This window comes from Felis catus, chromosome D1 (assembly GCF_018350175.1).
Source record: "Felis catus isolate Fca126 chromosome D1, F.catus_Fca126_mat1.0, whole genome shotgun sequence".
Classification (NCBI taxonomy): Eukaryota; Metazoa; Chordata; class Mammalia; order Carnivora; family Felidae; genus Felis; species Felis catus.
The window spans coordinates 36,678,032-36,698,915 of record NC_058377.1 but is presented as its reverse complement, the minus strand read 5'-3'; positions in this window follow the sequence as shown (position 1 = coordinate 36,698,915).

Below are 20,884 nucleotides of genomic sequence, written 5' to 3'. Positions count from 1 at the left end.
AGGTATATGGTTCACATGTATCATGATCACCATAAGTCTAATTAGCATATATAGTTAACTTTAATCAATATAGTGTTATAGTTAACTCATTAGCTATTTACAGTAACGAGAGCTGACAATTGAATTTTCAGAAATTTTGAAGGCATTTGTTGTAAACAACCATTAGGAAAAAATAAATTATATAAACTTACAATTTAAAAAATATATTAAAAACAAGAGTATAAGTATTGAAAACTCATCACTTCATACTTATTTACTATTATTGATACTCTTGAGGTTATTCACATCTATTATATCTTTATAATAAAAATACTGAATAAATGTTTCCCTGTACATCTTTGCCTAATTCTGCATTGGATGACATCATAATGTTATATTGAAATTGGATATAGTTGGAATATTCACATCATGGAAACTGGCAAGTATTACAAAGACCATACTGCTTTGTTGATTTTCTAGGCTTAAGAAAGTGGTGAACAAAATATTAATAATTCAGATTAAACTTAAATGTGTGTCATGTCTATAATAACCACATTCTGAATAGTACAAAGGATGAGGACACATTCTTCTATTACTTGAAAAGTAATATTAAATATTAAATATTAAAAGTAAGATTTTCTAATTTAATCTGCACACCACCCTAAATATTATGGATAAGAAGACTGAGATCTATAGCATTTAAGTAACATCCTCATTGTAACATTGGCTATGAGTAATATAGACAGGTTTTGAATTCTAATCCCTATTCTCTTAAGTCACAATAAATCTCTTCTCTAGGCTTATAATGTTTTGAAGCACCACCAAGCAAACATAAATTGTGATTGCAAGAACAATAATAACAAAAGATCATTAAATACATTATATTATATATATATATATAAGTAAATATAAATATATATTTATATATATATACATACACCATATATTATAGCATTATATAAGAGCCAAAAAGGATCGCTTCAGTGACTTATGAATATCTAATTTCTAGAAATCTGATTCAGCCAGAAGTCACTGAAATGAATGAAATTTCAAACTACATATTTGCTATTTCATGCTTGTTTTACTAATTAATATAAAAGAAAGCATTTGCCAATATTCATGTTGGAAGTATACTTGATCATCATTTGCAACCATGGTTGGCAACAGAGAAAAGATTTTGGCAAAAATTCACAAAAGTGTTCTGTGAGAATCAATAGGCTATATGCAGTTGCCAATAAAGGATACTGGGTTCTTTAGTACCAACCAAAAGTTGTATACTACACATAATTTATAGTGGCCCAATACATATATATTGTCTTTTGGAGATCTAGTTCTCAAATTTTACCACTTCCCTCCCCTCCCTAAATACTTCTCTAAATACAATAATGTTGCTTTGATTGTCTCCATCTCTCTCCATCTCTCCCTTTCCCATTCTGTGTATCTGTCTGTATCTCCATATATATCTCTAGTTGTGATCTTTTCTCAGAGATGCCTGGCTCTTATTTTGTTATGGATACTGGTTCCTTCCTGTATAATCTTTCTACAGACTCCCTGTCTACTGACAAACTAGCAATTGCTCCCTTCATTTCTCCTCACCACTCCCATGTCCCATTTTGCAGGACAGCTAGACTGTGCCTTTCTAATTATAAGTCAAATCTTGTCAACTTTTCCATTGTCTTTTCATCACACTTAGAAGAAAATCCAAACTCTTACCTTGGCTCACAGGGGTCAGTAAAATCTGACTCCTCCTGTCTAACTATATCTTCTTTCCCTTCTCCCTTTATCACTTTCAGTGTTGGTATCTTCTTCAGTCACGTGCTGTATGCAACCTGTGTGTCCACAAAGGACTCTGTGCTCAAGAGTCTCAAGTTTGGTTTAATTATCTACTGTTGCTGACTTGAAAGTCTCAATTTTTTAAATAAGGGGTTCCACATTTTCATTTTATATAAGAACCTGCTACTTATGTGGCCATTCTCATTAAGCTTTAGTGATACTAGCCTTATTTCTTTTCCTCAACTGCAACAAGTTCTTTTCCACTCTAGGACTATTATCATCCACATTCTCTCTTCCTAGAAAGCTTCCCTAAGCCACATGCCTAACTGTACCTTTTTGTCATTTAAGACTCAACTCCATATCTACACTGCGAGGTCATGCCCATCACCCAATGTAAAGAGGCAGCTCCTTAAAAGTTGTACTTCTATCACTTAATTTTTATTATCTTCATAATATTTACTCTTTCCTGAAACTATCTTGTTCCTCTAATGATTTATGTGCTTATTGTCCATCCCTCCTCATTATTATTTTAACTTATTAAGAACAGAGTTTTTATCTGTGAAGTACAGCACTCTACTAGCAGGAGCTGGAACACTAGTACATAGCAATCATTCAATAATTATCTGCCAAATAAATGAATGAATCCATTTCTTTCTATATCTACCATGACACATCTTGTTGACTCATCTGAAAACCTTCCCATTTGTGACATCATTGGGATCCTCTCACATCAGTCACTGACTGATCCTTCAATATTTGTTATAGTTTTGATTTCTTGTATGTAATGCACATTTTTATCCTCCAGTCAAAAGCCCTGCTTTCTTGGTGATGTTAGAAGGCACCAAAGAAGCCTGGATAGGAAGTTTCACATGGTTTCAAAGAACAGGAATGCTGTATAAATCCTGGTTATACTTCCTATCAAACTTGTAACAATGTGCATGTTACTTAACTGTTCTAGGCTTCAGTTTCTTTATCCATAAAATTTATTAGTGCTGTGCAGATTATAAGAGCAGAGGTATAAAAACAACTTAGGAGAGAACTAGTGGGTAGAAATTCCTCAATGTATATTAGCACTGATTCTTATTGCGAGTTTCTTCAATTACCGAAAGCACAGCTATTAATAAGTAAATATCTTCACTTGCCTCTAAGTTACTTCTAACTGTGACATTACAATAAATCATTTGTTTGGTTAATTATAAAGGATACCATTATACATATGTATAAATAATATATAGATGTAAATATACATCTGTTTATACACACTACTTTGTTAATATTGAGCTATGTATTTATACTTTTTAGTCAATGTGTTCCATAGACATATATACAAATGATGTTTTAATTATGAGAAGTTGAAACATCATTCAGCTCCAATATTTCTTGGAATTATGTTTGTAGACACTTTTGTAGTGCAAAAGTGGGTTTCTGGGTTTCAGATCACGCCCAATTGTGTTTGCACACCACAAACCAACATTCTGTAAGTAACAATAGTATTCTATGGAGACAGCAAAGAAGTAAAAATAAAAACAAAAATATCAACTGGGGTTTTTAGCATTGCCTATTGACAAAGATGCCATAACATTTTAAAAAAGGAGTTGAAGAGCAGAGTTGAAATGCTGGAGAATAGTTTATTGCAAATGCCTGAATCAGAGCAAACAACCAGTGAAAGGTCAACATAACAGCCCATTGATCTGTACAAGCACATTTGCTAAACCTAGCAATAAATTCCCCCAAGAGCCACAGCAGCAACTCCTTTAAATATTTGTGATATCTTTTTTTGTAGGAGGCAGCTGACCAGAAAGAATAGCACGATTTGCCCTTTATCAATGTTAGCACAATGTCAGTAAACTATGGGACCACCATAAGGATTTTAAACATGATTATTCTTATAAGTTTATTGAACTCATATTGTGAGCACATACATGTCATTCAATGATCCATGCCCTTTGGAAGCAGTGACTAACAACGCCATTAATACTATATTGTCCCTGCTATTAAGAAGTTCAGTCTATTCAGGGAGAAATTATTAAGACCATAACTTCACTATAGAAGTATGCAAAGACTGCCTTCTACTGGAAAACTTAAGTCATTTCTAATTTCCCCCCTTTTTATGGTGGTGTGTTTTTGGAGCCCATGAAAAAAATTTATAGGAGAAATTACTTTTGAGCTGGTGTTTGCAATATAAGTAGGATGGAAAAGAAATAGACCTGCCCCAAAGAGGGTAGGACACACTGAGTAAAGAAAAAATAAATAAATAAAGGCACAGAGAAAACAGAGGGCTTGCTTAGAGAATAGCAGTGTTGTGGTAGAGAAATACTATAGGAACTCGAAGGTGTATGCTATGAACAGGGCCCTATGTTATTAAGCTGTTTAATGAAATTAAGTTAGCAGAAGTTAATGTATAAACATGTAAAAGCCAACAAAAACAAACAAAACAAAATGATGTCTCAAGCCTTTACTACCCAAGCAGGAATAATTTCAGTTCTCTCATTGTGCTATCTCTTATTCTCATCTCTAGCTCATCTGATCACCACTCAAAACCTTCTATACAATGTAAAGATTCCTATATTTTAAAAATATTGTATATCCTCTTGGTCATTAATAGAGCTTCCATATAAAACACAGATTACAATTAAATTTGAATTACAGACAATAATGTTTTTAGTGATTAATACATCCCACGTATTGTCTAATCTTTCTGTGTATACTGTAGGTAATGTTACTTTTTTATTCCTCTACCTGACTTTAATAATTTGTCTGCCATAGTTTTCTATAATTTGATTATGATGTGCCTGGAGTGATTTCTTTATGTTTATTATTATTTACTTTAGATATTCTCTATAGAATATCTATATATTCAAATTCACTTTCAATTCACTGATTGCTTTCAAATTCACTGATTGTCTCTTCTACAGATATATCCTGTATGGTATAACTTTATTTCAGAGACCATTTTCACCTCTAGAAATCTGGGTATACTCTAAAGGACATGGATATGCAGCAAGTATTAGGAAAAATTGGGATGTATTTTTTAGCACCTCACTAACTGCTTTCTGTGTATTATGAATATTACTATCAAACTCCCAGTGGTCATTAAATTCCCAAGAACTTTGCCAGATAATTCTGGCTAGTTACCTTCACAGATCAATGTACAAATCTACAAAGATTTTAATAGTTGAAGGCTTACCTCAAGTATTTTTGCTTGAATGCATGGGCACATATGTTTGCACACGTATACACAAAAATCCAACCCTACATATGTGTATGGCATGCACACATACACAGATAACACTTTTGTTTTAAGGCATAGTATGGCATGTTGTAAAATAGTTTTTGTTTGTTTGTTTGTTTGTTTTTAATGCAGCATTGACATAGTTTTGAGGTCCTGATGAGAGACCAGACAGTTCCCCTTCCTGAGACATCAGTCAAGTCTACACCTCCATGTTCTTGGCCATTATACACTTGCCCTAATCACATCAAGGTCAGGTACCAGACAAACAAGGCAGCCGCTATGCCCCCAAACCTGCTGAAATTATTCACATTAGCCAATCCTAAACCTGCTTTCCCTATCTCACCCTTTCCTTCCTGCAAAAATAAAATAAAAATGCTTGTCCACAGTCCCCTTTTCCCTCTGCCTTGTGTCCTGCCCATGTACTTCCTCTGAGTGTCTGTGTAGTATCCTGTGTTTTTCCAAGGCAACTGTGAGAATGACAAAACTGTAAAGCTCTTTCCAGTTTCTTCTTCCTGACCTGCATCCAGTCTTACCCAACATACATGGTTAAAATACATGCCAAGTATGTTCTGTGTTCTGGGCCTTGAATCATTATAACAAGGCAAATGATCAAACTTTCAATCCTTAAAATCTTAATTTTGCTCAAAAATACAAAAATAAAGAATATGTAGTATACTGGAAATATTTTACTTCCTGCATTTTTATTTGCATATTAAATATGACGGTATTTGTAACAAAGATAAGTATGGCCATACATTTCTTTTATTTAAAGGAGAAAAATGACTAGTTTCAGAATTTCTGCACTAACACCTTTTTTTGCAATATTTATTCATTTTTTAGACAGAGAGCAGAGAGAGGGGCAGAGAGTGAGAGAGGGGTACAGAAGTTCCAAAGCAGGCTCTGTGCTGACAGCAGCAAGCTTGATGTAGGGCTTGAATTTGCGAACGGTGAGATTATGACCTGAGCCAAATTTGGACAGTCAACTGACTGAGGCACCCAGAGGCCCCTATATAACCATTTTAGTATAGGATCAATGAATAATTCAGTCAAGTTTGTAGAAAGAAATTGTGTCTAGTTTTTAAAGTAGATGGGATTTCGGGCACCTGGGTGGCTCAGTTGGTTAAGCATCTGACTTCAGCTCAGGTCATGATCTCACAGTTCGTGAGTTCGAGCCCCACGTGGGGCTCTTTGCTGACAGCTCAGAGCCTGGAGCCTGCTTTGGATTCTGTGTCTCATTCTGTCTATCCCTCCCCACTTGTACTCTGTCTCTCTCTGTCTCTCAAAAATAAATGGATGTTAAAAAAAATTAAATTAGACGGAATTTACATTAAAAAAAAAAGAGGTTTGCAAAACTTTGGAATAGCAGAGGTAGTAAAGATAAAGGAGGAAAAATGGTAAAGAAAGTAATATTTAGCATTCAAGAATTTAGAAAAAAAAGCAGGAATTACACAAATCACTGTCTGAACTCAACTGTCTGTAAAACCAAAGTAGATAATTTACCACAAGATGTTTAAAGCCACTTGCAAAAATTTATTTTATAGTATCTACTGAAGTCGTCACATACTTGCCAATACAACAGCAAAAATAATGGTCTCTGCTTGTCTTTTATCTTTCAGATCTTGTAGGGAATGCCTTGCATTGGCAATTTCAAGTTTGAAATCCTGCTAACAGGGTTTCTTAACATTCAATCCCTGTGATAGGAAAGCATTGAATGGCTAAGAGACTGTTTGACCCATCCACCCCTTTTCCTATTAAGCATTTATACAGTCTTTTATCAATATTTAATTTAAAAGAACAATGTCAACTAGCATGTTTTTCTTTATAACCTGATGAAATTATGCCTTGCACAAATTAAAATGCATTCACCTTCTTCCTGAAAAAGGAGAGATCATAGCACAAGAAATTACTGTTTCCATCCTAGTATGTTGTTCGTTTCATTCATTTTTCAGTCAAAATCTTCCTTTCATTTAGTGGGCGATTTACTATTTTAACCCTCACTAGCACATCTTATATAAAATAGTAGGGGGGAAGAGAAGGAGAATAAAAATGGTTAATACATACAATATATTCACAAAAAAAACATAGAAGAAAATATGCTTAGTTACCATAGGTTTTGTTTGAAATTATTAATGAGGCCATGATTGTTAATAATTGCTTTCATCCACTACTTCACTTATCAAATGATTTTGATTATTTAGGAGATGATAAAACACCTCATTCCTGAAGGATCTAAGTCATTAAGCTCTGGACGTCCAATATTCTTCTGTTAATTACTTCCTCCATTACTTCCATTAATACTGGCTGTGGAAATACAAAAAGGCGTCTTCTCTGGATTCAGACATATTCCTCATCCCCATTATGAAGCAGTGTCCATACTTTCACTTGATAATCAGGTGTAATACTCCAAAGGCACTGCATATTGCCACACATATCAATGGCATAAAGAGGTCACATTGACTAGTTATCAGTCTCATATTCCAGTTTAATAGAAATACAGTTTTCACCATGGAAGAAGGAATCCTATGCTGGTAACTAGCGTGCATTAATTAACAGAGGTAAGGATGGAATAAAAATGTCTGCAATTGTATTTTTGGTCAATAACTCAAGAAACCAAATTTCACTCTCTAAATTCTGAATCTGTGTTATTTAACTAAGGACAGATATCATGTATTGATCATTGTTCAAAACAAAATAATACACCTTGAAAGAAAACACTGCAAATTCTCAAGTTATTGCCTCCCTGCTGGTTCTGTCAGTCAGAAATTGATATTCTATTACACTGTTCTCACAGGTTAAATATTCCTCTGTGGTGTGGAATATAGTAATATTAGTGAATTCAATTGGTGCATTCATAGTGCCTCAAATTTTGGTAGCAAAATATGTTCCTTGGTCAAAATCAAAGAAGTATTATATACATGATAGAGAGTAAGGCATTGTGTTAATGGTGTAAAATATGGTATAAAATGGTATAAAATATTCTAATATATAAATATATTAGAGTATATAAAATATTAGAATATATAAAAATTATGCCTAAAGAAAGGCAAATCCATATTCAGAATAATCTCCAGTTTTCGTGGCAAATTGCTGTCATCTCCATCACAGAAGGGAGATATTGTAATTGACATTGCCACCAAGTGACTGATTTTTATTCTTTCCTCCCGCTGAATATTGCCATGTTGGAGGTTAATTATTAGTCTCCAATGTGATGGTGTTGGTGCTCAGCCATAGCCATAATCAGATCTGCCTTAAAGAGAGGAAGTTGCTAAACCAATGCTCATTATTCATGCTTAAAAACTTTTTGGGGCACCTGGGTGGCTCAGTCAGTTAAGCGTCAGACTTCGGCTCAGGTCATGATCTCACGGCTCATGAGTTTGAGTCCCATATTGGGATCCATGCTGACAATTCAGAGCCTGGAGTCTGCTTCAGATTCTGTCTCAGTCTCTCTCTGCCCCTCCCACACTCATGAACTGTCTCTCTCTATCCCTCTCTCTCAATATATAAATATGTATAGACATTATATTGTCTATTGTATACATCTATTGAATAAATTCTGTTCTGACTAGAAAAACAGACTAATACCCATACGATGGGTGATTTTGTCCCTCTGATTAATGAGAACCTTCTGCAACTGATACCCTTTTGTTAGTAGCCACATGAGACTTAAATATCCTTGGATCTCTGTTTCTCTTGAGAGTTCCACCTGCATACCACTTCTAGAGATTCCTTTGTCCTCAAGGCTTTTACTTTTCTAGACCATGTGCATCCATGCAGACTATTACCACTTTCCCTGATTGTGAGATCTGAGTCCTGACTACTCTACCTCTGAATTAAATGAACAAATAAATTACTTGAACAATTGCTTCCTAAGAGGATTTATATTGCCCAGTATTCTTCAAGCCATACTTCTTACTCCATTGAGTGAGACTGTAATGTACCATTATTCTTCCACTATACTGTTCTATTGTATCCTTCCAGCTGGTGCCAATATATGTGAACTGAGCCCTATTTTAAATTTCTCATTCAGCTATTTATAGAAACATTTTCATGACATTATAGGTGTTGATTGAAGGAGACGTGCATCAGTGTGGTTGGAGTGGGTGTCATTTAGTCTGAAACACCTGACTCTATCTCAAATGTACAACTTGCACTTAAGGATGGAGCGCTGAGGCACAATTTTATGTTTTGGTGGATTTTATATTGCTTTCATGTTGTATAGCCCAAGTTACAATACTCATTTGTATTTTATGGCCAAACTCTCAGTCTCTACTAGGCCCCAAAGCAAAGCAGGACCTATTTTGCAAACAGAAGATCCTTTTTTGTTTTTTTTTATTTAAGACGACACAGCTTTGCTTTGCATTGGGAAGGGTAAGCATTATGATTCTCTAATTGGGGATTGCCAGAAAATCTCTAGAACATCTAAGATGCCCTAAATATTTAGGATACTATTTCATCAGCTGAGTCATACTTACCAACTGCTGTAACAGATTTCTTTGCAAATGAGAACAGCTGCAATTCCTTATCTTGTTTTCAGAACCATTTGAAACTTGCAACCTTATCAGTTATTCAATAAATCAAAGCAGTACAGACATAAGAATTATATGTTTTGTCTACAATCTAAAGAGTCCCACCAAAAAGATGTCCTCTAGTCAGAGATAAGTGGGATAATATTGTAAAGGGTGCAATATGTAAAGGTTTACCTTTTTTTATTTTATTTTATTGTGGTAAAACATATGTAACAAAAAAACTGCCACTTTAAATATACAATTCAGTGGCATCAGTTCCAGTCACAATGTTACACAAATATTGCAGTGTTTCCAAAACTTTTTTATCACCTCAAATGATACTCTATCAGTTAAACAAGAACTCTGCATTCTCCTCTTCCCTATACTGCTGTGTGCCTGTATCAAGTTATCTGTTCTAGATATTTCATAAAAGTGGAATTATACAATACGTGTACTTTTGTGTCTGCCTTATTTCACCTAGCAAAAATGTTTTCAAGGTTCATCTATGTTCTAGCATGTATCAGAAGTTCATTTCTATGGCTGAATAATATTCAACACCCCCCCCACACACACACACACATATTTTGTTTATCTACTCACTTACTGATCAATATTTAAGTTATTTCCATCTTTTGACTATTTGAAAATACTGTAGTGAACATTGGCATATAAGTGTCCGAGTCCCTCCTTTCTATCTTCTGGGGGTCACATGTTAACTCTAAATTTTTAAGGCATTGATGAACTGTTTTTCACACTGGCTATATTATTTTTCTTTTCCATCAGCAATGAACCAGCATTCCGATTTCTCCACACTCTTGCTAAAACTTGTCATTTTCCATTTTTAAAATTATAGCCAGCCTACTGTGTCATATTATTCTTTTTTATTTATATTTCCCTAATTACTAATAATATTGAACATATTTTTTAACTTTTTATTTTTATATTTTCAAGTCCATTTTATTTATTTTAGAGAGCACACAAGCTGGGGAGAGGGGAAGAGAAAGAGAGAGAGAATCTTAAGCAGGCTCCATGCACAGCACAGAGCCCAACGCAGGGCTTGATCCCATGACCCCAGGATCATGACATGAACTGAAATAAAGAGTCATATGCTCAACCTACGGAGCCATCCAGGTGCCCCATGTTGACCATCTTTTAATGTGAAATGTCTATTCAAGTCCTATGCTCATTTTAATGGTTTCTTTGTCTTTTGTTTTGTTTTTAAGTTGTAGGAGTTCTTTTTATATTATGAATGTTGAATTTTTATGATATATAAGACATGGAAATATTTTCTCCCATTCTGCATGTTGTCTTTAAACTTTGAAACACAAAAGTTTTTAATTCTGATGAATTATCTATGCTTTCTTTTGTTGTTTGTATTTCTGATGTCAGTGTCATATATAAGAATCTACTGTCAATCCAAGGGCATGAAGATTTACCCCTATGTTTCCTTTTAAAAGGTTATTGACTTACTTTGAGATAATTTTTGTATATAGTATGAGGTAGGGACCCAACTTCATTCTAATGTATGTAGAAATTCAGTTGTACTAGCCCTGTGTTAAAATTTTTTTAACATTTATTTATTTTTGAGACAGAGAGACAGAGCATGAATGGGGGAGGGTCAGAGAGAGAGGGAGACACAATCCGAAATAGGCTCCAGGCTCTGAGCTGTCAGCACAGAGCCTGATGTGGGGCTCTAACTCACGGACTGCGAGATCATGACCTGAGCCGAAGTCAGATGCTCAACTGACTAAGCCACCCAGGCGCCCCTGTACTAGCTCTTTATTAAAGGAACTATTTTCTTATTGAATGATCTTGTCACCCTTGTAAAATTAATTGGCCATAAATGTACTGGCTTATTTCTGGACTCTCAATTCTATACCATTTTGTGAAATTGGGAAGTGTGAGTTCTTTACTTTCTTATTTTTTTTAAATATTGTTTTGGCTATCCCAGGCCCCTTGCAATTCTATATGTATTTAAGAACTGGCTTTTTGATTTCTACAAAAATGCCTATTGGAATTTAGAGAGGGATTATGTTAAATCTTTAGATCATTTGGGTAATATCAACATCTTTATAATAGTAAGTCTTTCAATCTATGAAAATGGGATGGGTTTCCATTTATTTAGGTCTTCTGTAATTCCTTTAGGCAGTATATTATAGTTTGAAATGTATAAGTCTTTTATTTCTTTGGTTAAATTTATTAAATATGTTAATCTTTTAATGCTATTGTAAATGAAATTGTATTCTTAATTTCCTTTTGGGGATGTCCATTGATGGTGCATATAAACAGAACTGATTCATTTGTTGTTGACCTTTTCCCTGCAATTTTGCTGAATTTGCTTATGAGCTCTAGTAGCTTTTTTGTACATTCTTGGGGATGTTATATGTATAGGTTCATGCCTTCTGTGAATAGAGATAATTTTACTACTTTCTTCACAGTTTAGATAAATTTTATTTCTTTTTCTTGTGTAATGACTCTAGCTAGAACATCTAATATAAAATTGAATAATTGTGGTAAAAGTGGGCATTCCTTTCCAGTTTCCGAGTTAAGGAAAAAGTTTTCACTCTTTGGCCGGTGAGTATGATGTTAGCTGTGAGTTTTTCACAAATGCCCTTCAACAAGTTGAGGAGGTTTCCTTCTATTCTTAGTTGTCTGAATATTTTGCCTAGAAGTGTTGTTGGATTTTTTTCAAATGTCTATTCTTCACCAATAGAAAATATCATGTTTTTGTTCTACAAATCTATTATATTACATTGAATGATCTTCTTATGTTGAAATACCCTGGTATTTCTATTTTGTGTATCATCCTTCTGATATGCTATTACATTCAGTTTGTTAGTATCGTGTTGAGGATTTTTGCGTCTGAAGTCAAAAGGGTGTTGGTATGTAATTTTCCCTTCTTGTGATATCTTTATCTGGCTTTAGTATCAGGGTAATTTTGTATTGTAGAATGAGTTAAAAAGTATTCCTTTCTCTCACTCTCTCTCTCTTTTTCAGACGACTTTGATAATAATTTGTGTTAGTTCTTATTCATCTCTGGTATAAAGCACCAGTGAAACCATTTGTTCATGGACTTTGATGAGAGGTTTTGGTTAGTGATTCAATTACTCTCTTTTTATAGATATGTCAAGATTTTTCTGTATCTTCTGAGTAAAGTTATTTGTATTTCTAGGACATTTTCTACTTTATCTAGGTTCCCTAATTTGTTAACATAGAATTGTTCATAGTATTTTTTTACAATCTTTCTTATTTTGGTAAGGTCAATAATTTCCACACTCTAATTTCTGATTTTAGTAATATGTGTCTTTTCTTTTATTTATTTTTCCTTTTTTTGCCTTTGTCAGTCTAGCTAAAAGCTTGTCAATTTTGTTGACCATTTAAGTGAACAAAATTGTGGTTTCAATGATTCAGTTTTTTTTTAATTCTCTATTTCATTTATCTCTGCCTTGGCATTTATTATTTCTTTCTTTCTGAAAGATTTGGGTTTAGCTGACTTTCTTTTTATATCTGTTCCTCAAGATGTAAAGTTGGGTTATGAAATTGAGATATTCTGTTTGAATTTATTTGTTTACAACTATAAATTACCATTTGAGCAATGCTTTTACTCCATTCCTTATGTTCAGATATGTTGTATTTTCATTTTTACTCATCTGTAAGCATTTTTTAAAATTTTCCTTGTGATTTCTCTTCTACCCCTTAGTTATTTAAGAGCATGTGACTTAATTACAACATATTTGTGGGGGTTTTTTTCCAGTTTACAGTAGGAAGTTACTTATTTACTTATTTCTGTAGGAAGTGAACAGATATTCTAGAGCTCAAAATATATGTATGTATATATATATATATATATATATATATATATATATATATATAAAATGACTGAATTGAAGAATTCAGTAGAGAGATTCGGTAGTTGCCTCAACTTGAAGAAGAATGAATCAGTGATCTAGAATACAGGACAGTTGAAATTATCCAGTTTAAGGAAAAAAAGAAAATGAAAAAATTGAAGAAAGCCTACAGGACTGATGGAACATGCACACACACACACACACACACACACACACACACATTATTCTCAAAATGGGAATTCTGGAAGAAGAGAAAGAAGAAGGGAAAGAAAGTCTACTTAAGGCAATAATGGCAAAAAACTTCCCAAAACCTGTAAATAAAAATGGACATCTATATTCATGAGGCCCAAAGGATCCCAAACATGTTGAGCTTAAGTGGACTAAACCAAAACACATTATAAATTGTCAAAAGTGAAAACAAAGAAAGAATTTTGAAAGCAGCAATTGAGAAGAGAGAGGTCACATACAAGAAAACCTTCATATAATTATTGGCAGATATCCCAACATAAATTTTTCAGGCCAGGAGACAGAATGGAATTATATATTCAAATTATTGAAAGAAAAAAAATATCAACCAAACCTGGCAAAGCTGTCATTCAGAAATTAAGGAAAAATAAATATTTTTTTGAACAAAGAAAAGCAGTCTGTCACCACTAAACCTGAGTTATGAGAAATGCTAGATAGAGTTCTTTGAGGAGAGTAAAAGGATACTTATTAATATCAAAAAAAGGATACTTATTAATAGCATAAAACTCCCTGTTAATGGTAAATATATAATCACAGTTAGATTTTGTAATATGGTAATAGTGGTATAGAATTCACCTAAAACTCTAGTTTGAAAGTTAAAAAATATATGAAAAATAACCATAATTTTAATAATTTATTATTGGATACACATAATAAAATAAAAAGAAGTGAACTAACATCAATAACCTAAAATGCAAAGGCAAAGAGAAGTGAAAGTGTGTAGTTTAGGACTCCGTTTGAAATTAAGTAGTTATCAGCTTAAAATAGAATGTTGCAATTTTAAGATTTTGTTATGTATGCCTTATGATAATCACAGGGAAAAGCTGTAGTAATTACAAAAAAGAACATTATAAAAAGTCAAAGCATGTTGATTACAAAATACATCAGCACACACACAAAGATACAAAGGGGTGAGTTTCAAGGAACAACAACAACAACAAAAAGCCATAAGACATTAATAATATGGCAATAGTACCTGTTAATAATTACTTTAAACAAAGATGATTTAAATTCTCTAATCAAAAGTAATAGATAAGGCTGAATGGGTAGAGACAAGACCCAATGATATGCTGCTTACAAGAGACTAATTTTTTGCTCTAAAGACACACATCGACTGAGAGTGAAGGGATAGAAAAGATATATTAAGCAAATCATAACCAAACTGAAACAAATAAGGCAGAGGTAACTATATTTTTATCAGACAAAATAGACTTTAAACTAAACACAGTAAAAAAAAAAGAGGATCATTATATAGTAACAAAAATGTCAATTCATCAAGAAGATATAAATGTAAATATTTATAAAAGGTGCATCTAACATTAGAGCACCTAAAAATATAAATCATACAGAGCTTAAAAGAGACATAAACAACAATATAGTAATAGCTGGGGACTTTAACATCCCATTTTTAACAATGGTTAGATTGTCCAGAAGAAAATCAATAGGAAAAAGAGGATTTGAACAGCACTATACATCAAATGGACCTAAAAGACACATACAGAACATTGTATCTGAGAACAGCAGAATACACATTCTCCTTAAACTCGCAGGGGCAATTTTCTAGGATAGACTTTATGTTAAGCCACAAAAAATGTCAGAAAATTCAGGAAGATTAAAATTATTTCAAATATCTCCTCTGACAACAATGGTATGAAATTAGAATTCAATAACAGGAAGAAAAGTTAAAAAAAAAAAAAACCTCACAACTACATGGAAATTAGACAAGATTCTCTTAAACAGCCAATGGATCAAATGAGAAATTAATGGGTAAATTAAATATCTTGACACAAATGAAAATGGATAAACTGGGGCACTTGGGTGGCTCAACCAGTTAAGCGTGACTCCTGGTTTTGGCTTAGGTCATGATCTCATGGCTTCATGTGTTCAAACCCCACAATGGGCTCTACACTCAGAGTGCAGAATTTGTTTAGGATTCTCCCTCGCCCTCTCTGTCTAACCCTCTCCCAAACATGCTGTCTCTCTCTCTCAAAATAAATAAATAAACTATAAAAAAAAAGAAAAAGGAAATGGAAACACAATATACCAAAACTTATGGGATGAATCAAAAGCAGTTCAGCGGTTCTGAAGAAAGGGAGGTTCTTAACAATACACATCTGTATGAAGAAACAAGAAAGATCTCAAATAAATAACTTAATTCTACATCTCAAAGAACTAGAAAGATAACAAACTAAGTTCAAAGTTAGCAGAAGGAAGAAAATAAAAAAATGGAGTACAAATAAATGAAATAGAAAATAATAGGAAAAATTAACAAAACTAAGAGTTGGTCCTTTAAAAGGATAAACCAAATTGACAAACCTTTAGCTAGACTAACCAAGATAATAATAGAGAAGACCCAAATCAACAAAATTATACATGAAAAAGGAGACATTACAACTGATAAAACAAAAATAAAAAAGAATATGAGGTTACTATGAAAAACTATATAGTAACAAACTGGACAATCTAGAAGATGGAAAAATTCTTAGAAACATACAAATCTACCAAGAATAATTTTATACACACACACACACACACACACACACGCACACGCACACACACACGCATACACACACCAATTACTAGAAAGAATATTCAGCATTAACCTAATACCAATGAGAAAAGGACTTTATAAGAAAACTACATGCTAATATCCCTGATGAATATAGATACAATTTTTTTTCAATAAAATACTAGCAAACCAAATACAGCACCACATTAATAGGGTCATTCACAATGATGAAGTGGGACTTACCCCTTGTGTACAAGATTGGTGGAACAAATGCAAATCAATAAATGTGCTACATCAGTTTAATAGAATAAAAGAAAAAAAAACATAATCGTCTCAATAGATACAGAAAACACATTTGACAGAATTAAGCATCTGTTCATTATAACAATTTTTAGCAAACTAGGTATAGAAGGAATGTACCACAGCATAATAATGGACATATATGCCAAGCCCACAGCTAACATCATACTCAGTGGTAAAAGGATGAGAACTTTTGTCCAAGATTAGGAACAAGACAAAGGTTCCTATTCTCACTTTTATCCAACATAGTGACAGAAATCCTAGAGCAATCAGGTAAGAAAAAGAAATAAAAGGCATCTGAATTGAAAAGGCAGAAGTAAAATTGGCCTTATTTGCAGATGACATGTTTTTGTATGTAAAACATTTTAAATAATCCACACAAAAAATACACGAAACATCTAATCAGCAAATTTAGAAAAGTTGCAGGATACAAAATTAACATACAAAAATCAGTAGTGCTTCTATATACTAACAGATTATTTGAAAAAAAAGAAATAAATTATCCCATTTACTATAACATAAAAAAAATGAAATATTTAGGAATAAATTTAACCAAGGAGGTGAGAAATCTATACATTGAAAGCTACAAGACATTGATGAAAGAGATAAAGGAAGATGAAGAAAAGTGAAAAGGTATCCCGTATTCATTATTACAGAAGAATTAATATTGTTAAAGTGTCCATAATACCCAAAGCCATCTATAGATTCAATGCAATCATTATCAAGATTCGAATGGCATGTTTCATAGAAGTAGAAAAAAAGAGACAATTGCAAAATTTAGATGGAACCACCAAAGACCCCATGTGACCAAAATTATCCTGAGAAAGAACGTAGTTGGTGGCATAACATTTCCTGATTTCAAGCTATACTATAAACCTACAGTAATCAAAACAGGATGACACTGGCATAAAATCAGACACATAGACCAATGGGACGGAATCAACAGTCCAGAAATAAACCTATTGAGGTTTACAATTAACTCATATTTGTTTTAAAAAAAAATTTTTAATGTTTATTTATTTTTGACAGAGAGAGAGACAGAGCATGAGCAGGGGAGGGGAAGAGAGAGAGGGAGACACAGAATCCGAAGCAGGCTCCAGGCTCTAAGTGGTCAGCACAGAGCCTGATGTGGGGCTCGAACTCACAGACTGCGAGATCATGACCTGAGCCAAAGTCAGATGCTCAACCAACTGAGCCACCTAGGCGCCCCCACAATTAACTCATATTTGATATGGGAGTCAAAAATACTCAATGGAGAAAGACAGTTTCTTCAATAAATGATGATGGGTATATTAGAAATTCACGTGTAAAACAATGAAACTAGACACCTCTCTTACACAAGTCATAAATATTAACTCAAAATGTATTTAAAAATTAAATATAAAATGGGAAACAATAAATCTCTTAGAAGAAAACATAGGCAAAAACTCATTTTCATAGTTACTTGTCAATGATTTTTTTGGATATGACATATAAAGCACAAGAAGCAAAATAAAAAATAAACAAGTGGGACTATGTCAGATTAAAAACCTTCTGAACAGCAATGGAAACCATCAACAAACTGAAAAGACAATCTACAGAGTGGGAGAAAATATTTGCAGATCTGCAAATTTAGTTAAGTGGTTAATATCTAAAACATATAAAGAGCTCATACAACTCAAAAGCAAAAAACAAAATCCAATTTAAAAAAAATGGGCAAAGAACATGAATAGACATTTTCCCAAAGAAGATATATGGTCAACAGGTACATAGAAAGATATTCAATATCACTAAACTATTGGGGAAATGCAAATCAAAACTACAATGGGATATCAGCACAAGCCCATTAGAGGTTCATCATTTCCATCAAAATCAGGATTTGCAGTACCTTTTACTGTAATTGCCAAAGTGTTGAAGACAGTCACTGCAGAACATTTTAATAATGATGAACAACTCCTTAATATGATTTGTTAACAAATCTTGATGAAGAAAATGTTCTTTATAGAAATTGTCCACCAAACATAAGAGACTCTTAAATATGGAGAACAGAGGGTTACTAGAGGGGTTGTAGGAGAGGGAATGGGCCAAATGGGTAAAGGGCATTAAGGAATCTACTCCTGAAATCACTGTTGCACTATATGCTAACTAACTTGGATGCAAATTAAAAAAAAACACACAAATAATAAATAAAAATAAAAAAATAAAAAATAAAAATGGGGGCTTAAAAAAAAGAAATTGTCTACACCTATTCTACATTATACTATACTCTAAATTATAAGAAGGAATTATAGCATCTCATTTTCACTTAATGTAGGATTTTATTACATTTCTAAGAAGAACCAATGTCATATTAAGACATATTCTACATCTGTGCTAGCAAAATCCAAAATCAAGCCCCAACAAAATACACTGCAGGAAAAAATGTTGCAAGGTTTGCCTAATTAGAAGGCCTTGGGAAAGGTTTGGGCTTTTCATAGACCAGTCTTTAAAATAAAGTTTGAAAGGAAGCTTACATGCATTCATAATAATTAGCCCAAAGTTCTTCTTGCTGCAAATTTATTACTAAGAGGGACTCAGAGAACTCAGAAAAGCAATGAAGTTCATGGATATTCCTACTACAGTCAGTCAAAAGATACAGATTAAAATCAGCAAGGAAAGAAGCACTTAGGTGATGGTTCAGGAAACAAAAACATGGAGCTACCAGTTTTGATCTCTAAGCGGAGTCATGCAACCACTGTCTTTTTCTCCTAGAAATAACATGTGACAATGGGCACATCATATAGATAGGGAGTTTCAGGGGGAAAAAAATGAAAATACAATAGAGATTCAAAAGGGAATTATAGAATTCCAGAAACCTAATATACATCATGGTGATTCTACTTAATAATATATTATATACTTGAAATTTGCTCAGAGAGTAGATATCAAGTGTTCTCACCACAATAAATAAATAATACATAGATAAACAGTAACCATGAGAAGTAAATATGTTAATAGATTTGACTGTAGTAGCCATTCCAGAGAGTATACACATATAAAAACATCAAAGTACACCTTAAATATATGCAATTTTTATATCTAAAATAAATACTGCAATAAATACATATATACATGTTTATATCTACAAAATACAAAATACATATATATTTTTTTAAATTTTAACTTCTCTAACCCACACTCTGCTTTTTTCTAGAATGAAAAAAGTTTTGTGTTGGTAGAAAGTTTTTACTTTTTGTTCATTATCTTATTCCCAGAAACTGTATCAGAATCTGATAATATAGTAGGTACTCTCTATATATTTATCAAATAAAAATAAGGAAATTATAGGAAGAAAATTACAGTAATAATAAAATCCACTGGAAGACCTTAAAAGATGGAAAATGGCAAATAGTAAACTTGAAAGTGATTTTTAAAATTATCCAATCTGAGGAAAGGAAAAAAAAACCTAGGGAAAATAAATAGACCCCCAGAGATCTGTGGGACAATAGACAAAATGTCTATTTACTTTTATTGGAAAATTCAAAAAGAGAATAGAATGATATTAAAATAAAAAGATAAGAAGAAATAAAAGCCAAAAATATTCAAATTTGATGAAAAAAAATAAAAATTATAGGTTCAAGAAACTCACTGAGCCCTAATCTGAATTCTGAATAAACATAAGAAGAATGAAATCTAGTCACATCATAGTACAACTTCTGAACACTAATGTTAAGAAGAAAATTGCAGAAGCACCCAGAGAAAATGACCCAATTTGACAGGTCACAAGGATAAGAATTACACTGACTGGTTAGAAACAATGGAGATCTGAGGGGGGAAGAAAAAGTGGAAATAAAGGAATGGTGTGTTTACAGTGATAAATGAAAATAAAATCCCTGCATTCTATATTTAGTGAATATATCTTTCAAAAATTAGATTAAAGACATTATCAGATATATAAAAGTTGAGATAATTTGTCAGCAGCTCTATACTATAAGAAATAATAAAAAGTGCCCATATCAAATGGGAATTTAAATGTACTGGAGGGGGTGAAGAACACCTGGATTAATAAATATGGGCAAATACAAAAATTCTTAGAAGCACAAATTTCAAATTTCAAAGATTTTAACACTAAATGAAAGTTTGTAACCTAAAATAAAGTATTTTAAAGCTTCTTTTATACATTTGTATGTTATTTATACTTATCGCATTATTTAAAATATTATACCTGCAAAAATTATAAGAAAAAATAATGAATTACTATACAATGTTTGGTGATCCAACTAAAGTGAAGATGGAAGTTTAATTACACAGTACTACATCAAAAATAGATATAAGTATTGTTTTAATAAAATGATATACGGTTCTTTTAAAAGATAAATTAATTCTTACAGTTTTAAATCATTAGTGCCAGATGATAGGAGAACATGCCTTATTCATTTGTTTTGTATTAATATCGGTGTTCATTATACTTCATATCTGTACTGGTGAGAATATAACTCGAATTAAAATTGCATATGGGTCCAAAACCATGATA